Source organism: Borostomias antarcticus (assembly GCF_949987555.1).
Source record: "Borostomias antarcticus genome assembly, chromosome: 18".
In the NCBI taxonomy this organism is placed as follows: Eukaryota; Metazoa; Chordata; class Actinopteri; order Stomiiformes; family Stomiidae; genus Borostomias; species Borostomias antarcticus.
In genome coordinates, this window is record NC_140251.1 from 5528910 (window position 1) to 5542878 (window position 13969).

The window sequence follows — 13969 nt, forward strand, 5'->3', positions numbered from 1 at the left end:
CTTCTCCTTCATCCTCTCTTTCTCTCTCTCTCATCTCCCCTGTGTCTGTGTGTTCCTCTGTGAGTGCAGACGGTCAACCTGTGTTCAGTGACGGCCAGGGACAGGGTCACAGGTCAGTAGCTTTATCTCTGTGTTGACAGACCCAGTCATCACCCAGACATCCCTGTGGAGGAAGTTGTGGCAGTAATCCCTGGCAGCAGCACACTCACTGGCCGTTTCCCATCCTTGACTGATTTAATTAAGACATTAAGAAATCTGTCCCCCTGAATGCCCATGTTCTGTCCCCCTCACACAGACCTGACCCCAGACGGGTCCAGTTTTAGGGATGGTGCCTCCTGAGATGTACTGTGACTCATTCCAGTAACAGTCTTTTGGCAAAGGCTGTTTGTATTGTGTAAAACGGAAGTGTTACATGTTGTAAGCCACTCAAGCATTGGAAAGGAAAAGCTTTCAGAAGTGCAGAGGTCAGGAAAGACTTTTAGTGGATGTAGAAGATTGGAAGGAGTCCGTCTCAATTTGACTGGGGAGGTTGCAAACCCTTTTATGTGATACAAAACCGACTCTGGTGTAGTAATGGGTGTTTAGTTCCCTGAAAGTGTTTTCTGTGTCTGTGGTAGCCTTCTGGAGCACCAGACTATGAGCAGATCCCAGTTGTGTACAACCCCAGGGTTTTACCCCTGAGGTAAATCCTGAGGAGAAACATCAAACATTTAGATACAGTATGAACCCTCAACCATTCTCCTCATAGGCCGGTCTCTCATGCCTGAACTGCTTTCCCAAGTCAGGGAATGGTTACTTTCAAGTAAGAGCATCAAAATAAAATAAAATTAATACTTTACATGCCAAACTAAAGTGCATTCACAAATAGACATTTGTATGTCTTTATAATTTTGTGTTTGTGTTTTCGGACCGTCTCGAAAATGAGACACTGCATCTCAAGAGGATCTATTCTTTCAATAAATTCCAATGGGTTGACCAGCCCCGGCCTGCCAAGTACCACCCTGTTGTTCTCCAAACTGAACAGACCCATGCCATGTCTTTTTATAGCCTTAGTTTCCTGTCATTATAGAGATAAGGAGCCATGTTTACTGTTTACGATGCAGCTGATGTTCACGTTAGTGGTCGCTTTCTTCTGGTTGGGGCAACCAGGGCCCAGGAATTATCGGCGTTCTGCTCGGATGGAGTGAGCCCGTGGCGCTGCTCTGTTCTGGGACGCAGGCATGCAGGGGCAGACTGGGGAAATAATTCAGTTCGGGCAATGTAGCCCCAGTCAGCTCACTGATCTTGCGACCAGCCGGCAAGTTGTTGAGCGCGTGGGGGGGGGGGGGGGGGTGCTCGTGTGATTTGTTGAGCGGGGGGGGGGGGGCATTTACGGCCACTTACAGCAGGTCGGGTCAGTTAGCGCCGGGAATATCCCCTCTGAATATCTCACTCACAGCAACCAGGCCGGCCCACACCGGCACACATGAGGACCGGCCCAACGGGATTCGTCCCGATGGCCAGTCCGCCATTGCAGGCTTGACTGCCTGGCGTACCGTTGAGCTGTGACGCTGATGTGAGCGCTACATGCAGGAAGTCAGCCACCCAGTCCAAAATAATTGCACAAACCTTTAAACGCAATAATTGCAGTGTTGCCTGTGCTGCAGGTTGTCGATCGTTGGGTTTCAATGGGTTGGTGTTTGATGCTACAGGCAACCTAATGTGCTACTGATGTCTTGTGTTATGTAAATGCAACGTACTACATTATTCTGGCAAATATGATACTGTAGGTGTTTGATGAGTCACCATGTTAAATCCTAGTCCTTTTATGTAACAAATCTGAAAAGATGTGACAAGAATGCATGCAAATGTATACATTATATTTGCATACTTGTACATCATCATCACAATTCTTGTCACCAACATGACTACTTAAAAGATGAAGGGGACAACTCTGCAACCCAGATCTGTCACACAGCCAGTTTATAGTACAAATAGTGTGTGTGCGTGCATGCGTACGCATGACCGCCCAGGCGTGTTTTGTGTGTGTGTGTGTGTGTGTGTGTGTGTGTGTGTGTGTGTGTGTGTGTGTGTGTGTGAGCCAGCATGGCATTGTGTGTGTGTTCTGGTGTGCATGTGTCCTTCCTAATGTGTGTATCTGGTGTGCAAGTTATGTTAGGATTGCCGTTACCACGGAGCGCTCCTTCTGTCTGTAGCAGAAATAGCCGGGACTGATCCCCGCTGACGTCGTGTTCCTTCATCTACCCACTAGAGCCCACTTAAAGGAGAATTCCACCCTAGAACAACATTAGGCTCAACAACTAGACAACCACCAAACAATAAAGAACTAGAAAAACCATGTAGCGTTGGCCTCCGCCCAATGCAAGTTGCAGTTAACCTAACTAACCCTAACCCTATCTAACTGCTAACCTAACCTAACGCTAATGCTAGCTAGCTAACGCTAACGCTAATGCTAACTCTAATGCTAATGCTTACACTAATGCTAATGCTAATGCTAGCTAGCTAAAGGTAGCATTAGTGTTAGAATTAGTGTTAACTAGCTAGCATTATCATTAGGATTAGCGTTAGCTAGCTAGCGTTAGCGTGCTAGTGCCTTTTGTGATGTCACGATGACCTTGACCTTTGACATTTGAATACCAAAATCAAATCCAATTAATCTAATTAAGTCCAACTGGACATTTGGCCAAATATGTACAAATTCTGTCAAGCCGTTCTTGAGATATCGTGTTAAGCAGGCCAAAAACACCTTTTGTGAGGTCAGTAACCCTTGACCTTTGACCCCCACAATGTAATAAGTTAATCCTTGAGTCCAACTGGACATTTTATCCAAATATGAACAAATTCCGTTAAGCCTTTGAGATATTGTGGTCATCAGGCCAAAAACACATTTTGTGAGGTCACAGTGACCTTGAACTTTGACCTTTGACCCCCACGATCTAAGCAGTTCATCCTTGAGTGCCAGTGAACATTTCTACCAAAGGGGAAGAAATTCCATCAATGCGTTCCCGAGATTTTGCATTAACAAACATCGGACGGACGGATGGAAAAAAAACCTCTAGGAGGACGGGGACTCGAGGCGGGTGCACCATGCTAACCCTCTAGCTCTAGCCTACCCTATAAAGTTAGTTCAACAAAACCAAAAATATGCGATCGCATACACTCACAAAAGATGACAACCGACGCACAGATGTTTCATTTACCTGAGTTCTTTTGACTTTTTGTGGTTGTAGCGTGTTCTAGGGTTAGAACTATGACTATGACTAGGTATAATTTAGGATTATACCGCAGCTAAGGGGCGTTGTTAGGCACGACGCGAAGCGGCCCTAGCTGTTATAAAATCACTATAACATACGGCCTCGAGTGGTTTATTGCTTTTATACAATGGTTACTACAGCTATTAGTGTAAAATAGACACACTGCAATGTAAAATATTTACATTTATTCAAAACGAAGCATCATTCCCTCAATTCCGCTGAGCAAAATAGTTCCCCTAACAAATGGGTTGCCAAGCAACAACAACAACTACAATGCACTGGATCAAATGGGAGGCGCATTAGTACTGAAAATGGAATGATATGCGGTCCCAGGTGTGTGTTACAAAGTATTTTAACACGGCTTCCAGCCAATCAGAATCAAGAACCAGTACTAACCGTTGTATAATTAAGCAATAAACCACTCGAGGCCGTGTGTTATACTGATTTTATAACAGCTAGGGGGCGTTGTTAGGCACGACGCGAAGTGGAGTGCCTAAAAGCCCCATAGCTGTTATAAAATCACTATAACACACGGCCTCGAGTGGTTTATTGTTTTATACAACGGTTACTACAGCTATTAGTGTAAAATAGACAAACATCAATGTAAAATATTAACATTTATTCAAAACAAAGCATCATTCCCTCAATTCCGCCGAGCAAAATAGTTCACCTAACAAATGGGTTGCCAAGCAACAGCAACAACTACAATGCATTGGATCAAATGGGAGGAGCATTAATACTGAAAATGGAATGATATGCGGTCCCAGGTGTGTGTTGCAAAGTATTTTAACACGGCTTCCAGCCAATCAGAATCAAGAACGAGAACTAACCGTTGTATAGGCTTAAACAACACTTGGCATCATACCACATCAAAATAGAATGCTGGATGCAACCTTACGGGAGTGTGTTTGGAAGCGAGATGTCCGGAGGTGTTGTCAGCTCGAAGAATGGAAGAGGCACGTGATGTGATGTTTGCTCGGTTCGATGAAGGGGGCAGCGCGCCTGCGCTCCCTTTGAAACAGTGATGGTAGCGTTGCGTGAACGTTGATGTTCGCGGAGGTTAGAGTTCAGTTTCTGGGTTACGTGTTACTTGAAGGAACACAGACCCTGAGCGAACTTGAGAGTTACTGGAGAGTTAGGAGCGAGAGTTCCTCTCTGATCTCTACTTGAGTAGACCAGGATATGAGACGTGTCCTGTTTGCATCATGGAGGTATATTATAAACTGGAGACGGCATTGAACAAGTTATGCAACATTGACCCACTGCCCCTCTAGATCTTTTCCAACGATTTCCTAAAGTAACCACGTCATGATAACTTATATAGCAGATTGTTTGCTAATAACAAAAGTTATCCGACATCATTAAGTATTACTTCCTTAAAACTATCCAATCAGAGGTAGAATAGGGCGGGTCTTCCCATGGTGACATGTTTTCTGCCGAGTTCGCAGGACTCATGAATGCGCGCCCAGCGTCCCCGAGGCTCGTTCACAGTATATTTCTAAAACGTGCTCGATACAGGTATTGGTGGCTTCAAAAAAACAAAAAACAAATTGAGTGAAAAGTTTATACTGATTAGATTGGTCTCTGATGCTGCTGAAACCCAGAACATTTTTAATTTCCTTTTCTAGCCCTATTTATCATAATCCACAAATCATGGGAGATAAGGGTCTTGGGTCACGTGACTTGCAATACCGAGCTTGGCCAGGAAGCCCATGATGGCTTCAATGCGCCAAGCTGATCCTGGGGGCTTGGTTTGTCTAGACAGGCACGATTGGTGACTTGATCACCCAGAGTGACCCCCGCTCCCGTCATAAAAGCCAAGGTTCCCTTAGGGGTCTGGAATCATCAAATATCCCAGTTATGATTTCAACATACTACATTTCCCCCCCATAATCAACTGATTCATGATTTTAGCTTCAGATTGATACCAAACATGGTTAGGTGAATTTAGCAGCATAGAATCAGTAACACCTGGTTACAAATACAATGCATCAACGACCAAACTTTATTCCCAGGGATTATTCTTGTGGTGGCTGCATCACATGGTTGGGATAAAGCAATTTCACTTTATTAAAGAAACAAGGCTAAGACTGTCATTTTCTTTGTCTCACTGTGTGAGTCTGCTGTTGAGGCGTCTGCATCGGAATGTGCCTGGGTTAATGGTAGCAGGGCGTGGGGAGAACAGGATGTCACAGCCTGCAAGATCGTTATCAGGCGTCACCAACATTGCAGTGAGATTTATCATGTCCATACTCTCCTACACGGTGTTCCAGCAACCGATGGAAACTCACTCCCACCGGTGCAGGTAAATCCTTGATTCCACAAATTGCACAGTATTTTTGTATTGTCTGTGTTTTTCTCCAATAGCAAATATATCTAGATACAGGGTCTAACAAATGTTCTGTCTGAATGTTTACTCGAGAGATAATGATGGCTACCGCTGTTGTTCTGCCAAATTCCAACTCCTCCCAATAGCTCAGTTTCACGCAATGCAAGCTGGCCAATTGAGTCTTTCAAAATAACAGCCCCTGTAACCACCACATTCACTTTATTGAACTTATTACTAAAAATAATGACATTTTCTGGCTTGGTTTAAGTTCATTGTAAACAAGTCAAGTTAAGTCAGGTCAGCTTTATTTATATAGCACAGTTTCGTTTATATAGCACAGTTTCGTACAAGTGAATGTAATTCAAAGTGCTTCACAGTGATAATAAAACAGTACAATGGAATTGAATAATACAATAAAATCAATCAATACAAGCAGTACAATGGTAAAATTGAAAAAAACTATAAAATTAGATAAAAACAATAAAGTAAGATAAAACAAGATAAATGGATAAAATGACAACAACAAAAACAATAAAATAATAAAAGTAGGAGCACATGCTATAATAATATCTAAACTTAAAAATAAAATACAGTTGAATTAAATGATTATTCAAAGGCCTGTGAAAAGAGCGACGTTTTCAGCCTTGATTTAAAGCACATGACAGTAAGAATATATATATATATATGCTTTTAGTAACATTAAAAACAAATGCAAATGCAAATCATGCAAAGTTGAAGGCCACGACTTCATCAGTTAGGCTAGTGTTGGCATCATGCTCAGGTCATAATGTCCGTTGAAAATAATTCCCTCCAAGCACAATTTGAATTGTATTAAAATAGGCTAAAATTAAATTTCCACATATTCTGATTCCTTCTAGGCCTCTATAATTTTTTTTTTTTTTAATGTGTAGCCTAGGCTATAGGCTTCTGCGAAGAACAAAACAGCCTGCTTAGCGAGCGAGAGGGCAGTCTACCATAAAGTGTAGGCTATAGCCTAACCATAATGTAATAATCTAGACTACATGCAGCCTGAAATTGTTTCTCAATAAACCAGACAGAGTTATGTCATCCTCTGAGTCCGAATGTAGGCTAATAGACCGGCAGCTCTAAATGCCTTCCCAATCAATGAGACGTGGTTGTAAAAATGATGTTTTATTGATGAAAAGGGTAAAACTGAAAAAAATGGAAAGAGTCATTGCATTGATCGATGCAGTCCGTTCAAATAGATCAAAAGATAAAGTAGGCCCATTTAAAATGACCAATTACATCTTTAAATCCCTTCTAATCTTGGCCTTTGATAGGGTTTTTGGAGTGTGCCTGACTTCTAAGGGAAGTAGGTTCCAGCTTTGTGCGGCACAGAAGCAAAATGCTGCCTCACCATATTTTGTTTTGATCCTTGGCACAATAAGTTGACCTGTGCCCAGGGATCTAAGCAATCTGCTAGGGTTGTAAGGTTTGAGCATGTCCAGGATGTAACTGGGTCCTGAACCATTTAGGGCTTTAAAAACTGTAAGCATTACAAAATCTATTCTGTGTTTGACTGGAAGCCAATGCAGCGATTTGAGAATGGGAGTGATACGTGTGCTTCTTTTGGTTCTAGTAAGGACTCTGCCAGCAATATTCTGGAGGAGTTGGAGACGTTTTGTGGACAAGACATATATTACATGTGTTTAGAGGCTACAAAATCATAGACTTGATTTCTCCTTTAATTTGACGCTCCGGCGATAGAACTGATATTAAAACCATGAAGCCTTTTAACTCTGCCCACTTATACCCCCAGGCTGAGTTTGTTGCCGTCAATAGAACACGCAAGTCTATATGGCATCTTAATATCTTGGTTGTTAGGACATTCTTCTTTTACTGAATGTAAACTATGCAGTGATAGGTTGGAGTAAAACAAAATCTTTGCCCGGAGGAGATACTTCACCTACAGGTACCTGGAAGTAGTGGAATCTGAATGAACCTGATTATGAATCCGCCCTCTGGGGATGATTTCAACAGCAATTTTTCAGTCTGTCGGTCTGTCTGTGTGTGTGCGTGTGTGCGTGCGTGCGTGTGTGCATCATCCAATTACCCCTAAAGAAACCCCTTCAGAAAATATTCTCCCTGATACCTCCTGGGTATTGTGTGTGTGCGTGTACGTGTGTGTGCGTGTGTATGTGCGAGCCTTCGTGCATGCGTGAGCGTACAGTATGTGTGCTTGGAAACTGCATGGAGCTGATTTTGTCCTTTGTTTCTGTGTAAACTCATTTGTTCCCTTAGGGCCTTTGTTCTGTAGGAACCTGAATAGTGAGCTCAGCTGTGGAGTTGTCACTCAGACGTGATGGTCCGGCTATATGTGATGGTACAGTATGACTGGTCAATGTCTACATTGCCCTAAGCCCATCAAAATGGATAGCAACTGTGTAGGACAGTTAGATATTGCAATAAAAAACTGCACTAATTGATGCTCTCTCTCTCACCTCCCTCTCTCTGTATGTTTCTGACCCTTATACACACACTCTCACACACACACACACACACACACACACACAGTCTGAGGGAAGTATGGGAGTCAGTGCTAATATTGACAGCCGAAAGGTTTTCTGCCACAGGCTGAGCTCATACTTTTGATGAAGCGCAAAAGTCAAATGCGTGCCGTGTAGAGTTTGTTTATCTCAAAGTTCCTCAGCCTAGGAGCTACGGGCTGTGCGTGTGTGCGTTTGTGCGTGCAACATTTACGTGAAGGGATGTAACGGAATCTCAGAGGATGTGTAGAATTCCCTCTCTGCTCTGATTTCTCTGCTGTTGTCAATACCATAGCTAACCACACTGGTGGGACGTGTTCCTGTCGAAATATGCTTTGTTTACATGTCTAGCTTTGCCTGGTACTCAGAGCACAGCTATTGCTACCATGCATCAGTAGTCACTTTATTAGGTACATCTAGTATTGGCTAGGAAGACCCCCTTTGGGCCTCCAAAATACCCCTAATTCTTCATGCTCTTCTGCATACCACTGTTGTAAACAGCTGTTATTTGAGAATTTGTGGCATTTGTTATTTATACTTTGATACTCATGCACTTGGCATGCCTTGGCACTATATTTTGCTCTTAGCCACTTGTTCAGATAGGACATTTGTGAATTCTGGCAGGTAGTAGTACACTGACTGCCTACGTTAAATGCAATTGCAGTATTGTAGTCGCTTTAGATAAAAGCATCTGCTAAATGACATTAATGTGTAATGTTCGCTTGAACGAGTCTGGCCAATCTCCTCTGACCTCTCTCATTAAGTATCTTAGATTATGCTTGGGACACTGTCAGCACTGGCGGCGTTGTGTAGTTGTGCAGGTTCTCCCCATGTTTACAAAGGTTTCCTCCCAAGAACCCCAATATAAAAACATGCAGAAGAACAGGTCGCTCTCCAGTCCTCCAGGGACATGGACTGGGAACTTGGACTTGGTCCCCGGTCGCCACTGATTAGGGCTGCCTACTGCTCCTGGCTGCCCCTGGAAGAGGATAGTGGAACACATTCCAACTGCAACCGATGAAGATGTGTGTGTGTGTTGTGTGTACTATGTTGCCGCTCATTCATGCGTGGTCCTGATGTCTGCCAAGGTCATTTTTTAGTTTTTACAAATTATGGAAGTGTATTGTACATGGTAAGCTTTCAAATGATGTGCCATGCATTGAAATCTGCAAATATCTGAAGAAGATATGCTTCTGTGAATGTTGGTACACCTGAAATCACTAAGCAGAGAAAAAGGGCTTCAAAGATTCAGAGCTGTTCACACTTTACATTACATTAGTCATTTAGCAGACGCTTTTATCCAAAGCGACTAACAATAATTGCATTTAATGTAGGAAAAGCCAATGTACTACTACTTGCCAGAACTCACAAGTGCATCTACTTTCTAAAACAAGTGACTAAGAGCATAATCTAGTGCTGAAGGCAAAGTGCAAGAATACTGGAGCAATCGCAGGACATGGACACTTCTCACAGGACATGGATTTCTACGACACAATATGACTATTTAGTGATCCTAAAACTGTTGTTTGTTGTATTGAGTGGGTTCATTGCAACTTCAATTTTCATAATATGAAAAAAGGAAAATAGGAAAAAAAAACACCACAAAATGTATTTTGCCCTCTAGCGCATTTTGAGGAATGCAGACATCAGGAACAAACCTCCAGTGGCGGTCAATGGGTCCTGGAATCACCATGTCCTCCTGCCTTTGCTTACCAATCACTCTCTGCCTTGACCAGCTTGTCTCCTCCCCTATAAAGTGTTGGGCAAACCAATCACAGGGGCCGAATAGCAAGAGGGGGTGTGTGTGTGTGTGTGTGTGTGTGTGTGTGTGTGTGTGTGTGTGTGTGTGCGTGTGCGTGTGCGCGTGCGCGTGCGCGTGCGCGCGCATGCCGATGTGTGTGTCTGTGTTTTGTGTAGTAAAGCGCTCAGGCAGGTTGGTGTAACCATTGATAGTTCAACGACTCGCCACCTGCCTCGGCACCGAGGGAACACAGAAGCAATGACAACAGGACGAACGCATAAGGCCGGCACTGCTGCAAGCTAATCAAAAGAGAAGGATGCGAGATGGATTCTTCTGGGTGGCTGGAATAGGGGGAAAGGGGAAATCTGACGCCGACCGCGTTCACCCACACTTTCTCCAGGAGGCATTAACATTCAGCAGATGACCAAACCCAACACCATAAAACACAATGCTGTTTTTATTGCTTTCATAATGTGGTTTGGCCAAAAGCAGTTTCCTGAAAAAAAAAAGACATAAAGGTTACGATACACAACTAAACAAAGGTTACGATACACAATGACAACAAAAAACAACAATAACAACCGCAACAACAATGACAACAAATGTTAACAAGACTAGCTCAAAGTGTTAAATCAGTAATAGTTCATATGACGATCAGTTAACAATTAAAACTACCAATAGATTTGGTTTCTATAGCCTTTACAGCACTTTTGAATTCATTTAGAGTGATTCTGTCCTGGAGTTCAAGCGTGTTTTGTAAAGTGTTCCATGTTGAGGGGGCAGAGTACATAAAAGCCTTTTTGCCCATCTCAGTCCGAACTCTAGGAGCAGTCATTGTGATAGAGTCCTGGGATCGCAACCCACGAGAGCTAGGTTTTTGGCTTAAATACACAGCTAAATAACAGGGGAGTCTGCCCAAAATGGGTTTATAAATAAAAACATACCAGTGAGTTAGCCATCGTATAGAAAGAGCAGGTCAATTAACTTTAAAATACAACATACAATGATGAGTGAGGGATCCACAGCCAGTGACACACCTCAAAGCTCCATGATACACAGTATCCAACTGGTAGCTTCTCTACCAGACCAGGCTCTGACACTTGTCTGGTTGTACAGGCAGATCCCTCGGGATCCAAGTGCAACTAACTCAAGACAGACAGACAGACCCGGCAAGTCATTGTGTCTGACCTTATAGGCTAATTAATGCTTTTGATGGAGAGACACTCCAGAGGCCGAGCCAATTGAACACTTTCTGCCTAGCAACTAGGTAGAGCATAAGAACACAGCATTCTTCTGTCGTGTAGGTTATAACACTCTTTGAGATGGGGTGGTGATAGTGGTGGTGAAGGGGTGGTGATAGTGGTGGTGATGATGGGGTGGTGATATTGGTAGAGATGGAGTGGTGATCGTGGTGGTGAAGGGGTGGTGATGATGATGAGGGGGTGGTAATAGTGGTGATGATGGGGTGGTGATAGTGGTGGTGATGGTGGGGGTGAAAGGTGGGTGGTAATAGTGATAGTGTTGGTGATAGTGGTAGTGATGAGGGTGATGATGGGGTGGTAGTGGGGGTGGTGATAGTGGTGGTGTGGGTGATGGGGGTGACTCAGATAATGATGATGATGCTGGACAGAATAAACACATTCACAGAGACTGTACTGTACATCACCTCCAGTTTAACGAGCAGGCATAAACTTGGGATTTTTGCATCTCTTATGGAAACCTAGATTCCGTGGATGGCGCTGTAAAATATCATGAGGCGCCGTGATGAGTGTTGTCACGATACTAAAATTATGACTTCGATACGATACCTGCCCAAAATATCTTGATACCGATACCGAAACGATACCACGGTGAAAATAAAAAAAATAAGGAAAAGTAATGGAATAATAGATGATAGAACATGGAACTTTAAATTGTTGGCCTTCTTTAGTGCTCTGTTCAGTCTTTTTGCATCTTTGAGTCTTTATCATATTTCCTGTAGCTTTCAAACAGAGCTGGAAGGGAAGGCTGCCTCGACTGGGTGGTTTGGGATTGTGCTGGCATCTGTTTGTCTGTGTGGGGAGAAATCAATAAATTATGCCTATGTTGTTGCAAACTGTGAAATAATCAGAAGAACTTATATATACTTATATATATATATATAGAAAAGCGTATTATTATTAATCATCCCAGGCCTATTGAAGCATTTTTGCTATTCCAAATTATCAGAAGAGATAATGGTCTCACGGTTAACAGTTCTCTCGCTCTAGGAGGTCGGAGCAGGTATTGATTTTTTTTGTCACACGTGCTCTAGGCAGAGAGCTAGGCTTGCAGCTAGGCTGCAGCTATGCTAGCTAAAAGTCTCATGCTACGGATGAAAATTAGCTTCTCTAGCTATCATCTGGTGCAATAAATGTATTGTGCATTCATACATTCAAACATAAGGTAGGCTAAATATCCTTCGGTTGTATTCAGTTACAGTACTGGTGTTGCTGCTGTGTGTGTCTTATCTTCTATCACATTCGCTAACCTGCCGCTCTTTGAATTGTTTGTGTAAGTCAGCATGTCTGGCTGCAAGATGCTTTGCCAGGTTGGTCATATTGGCTCCCTTGGTTTGTATAGATTTGTAGCATCGTTTACAGATGGGCTTTGTAATGTCCGTGGGCCTGCCCTCACTGTCGGCTCTGTAAGCAAAATATGCCAGATTTCGCTGCGTGCATCAGCTTTATCTACAAGCTGTGGACGGTCGACATTTGTACATTTGTTTGTTTGTAGCCATCTCAGGTTAGCTACCGTCCTCTCGAACATGCTGCTTGCATATGAGGGGGAAAACTGTTGCGCTGCTCTCTGCAGAGTGACAGAGCGAGGAGAGAGAGAGAGCACGCACACCTTCACACACACACACATACTGCCCCGCGACTCTGGGGTCTTGGGAGAGAGAAGCAGAGCGCTATTATCCTACAAACAAACACGGCTTCACTGTCACATGAACGCAACTCAATATATACGGCTCTTATTAAAACACTGTCTTTCTTAAAGTATCGATACTTTAAATTTGGTATTGTACCGTTTTTGACGACAGAGTATCGCGGTACTTTCCTAGGATCGATACACCGTGCAACACTAGCCGTGATAAACTGATAAGAGTTTTTCAGGAATGGAGCACCACCCCTTCCGTAGCAGGGAGGCGAGAGGCTGTAATGCCTCTGCTGTCCACAGTAAAGGAGCATTAAGAGGACCAGACGCTCAAATGTCTGGAGCATGTAGTTTAAGCAATAAACTCCGCTTCGCGTCGTGCCTAACAACGCCCCCTAGCTGTTATAAAATCACTATAACAAACGGCCTCGAGTGGTTTATTGCTTTTATACAACGGTTACTACATCTATTAGTGTAAAATAAACACACAGCAATGTAAAATATTAAGATTGATTCAAAACGAAGCATCATTCCCTCAATTCCGCCGAGCAAAATAGTTCCCCTAACAAAAGGGTTGCCACGCAACAACAACAACTACAATGCATTGGATCAAATGGGAGGCGCATTAATACTGAAAATGGAATGATATGCAGTCCCAGGTGTGTGTTACAAAGTATTTTAACACGGCTTCCAGCCAATCAGAATCAAGAACCAGAACTAACAGTTGTATAAGGATTCTTTTAAAAGGGTAAGAACTTCAAAAACACACCGGTGAACTTCGGAGTAAGAAGATAATTTTATTAACAGTGCTCTTGTCAGAGGACAATTCAGAACAGACACCAGATTGTATCTGGTGCCATGAGCAGTTGTCAGTGATAGTCTTCTATACAGTATTTCACATGACATTTGAAAAGCAAGCATGCAGGTGTCTTTGCTCAGATGAGAAATTCTCATCCACAAAAGCAACAACAGGAAAATGGTACCATATATGGGCATCCCTGCTTTAAGAAATGAAACTCATCTCATTAAAATGAAACATGAAGTTTGTGCGTCTGTGTCTCTCACTCCCTGATACTCAATGAATGTTATCTTCCCTGCACCCAGCTGTGTCCTTGAAGAGGGAACTGTCTAACACCACAGAACGTCCCTTAGTAGGAAGTAGGAAGTTAGAACACTGTTAATAGGAATAGAGAATAAAGTATTATTAAGTATTAAACATAATGTCATGGACACAATTTCCCTC

General features: G+C 43.0%; 1 protein-coding gene across 2 annotated transcripts in view; it reads left to right on the forward strand.

The window, feature by feature from the left end:
- The window catches only part of LOC311320628 (tumor protein p53-inducible protein 11-like), a 50861-nt gene that overhangs the window by 6639 nt on the left and 30253 nt on the right, over nt 1-13969 (forward strand). The window lies entirely within an intron of this gene.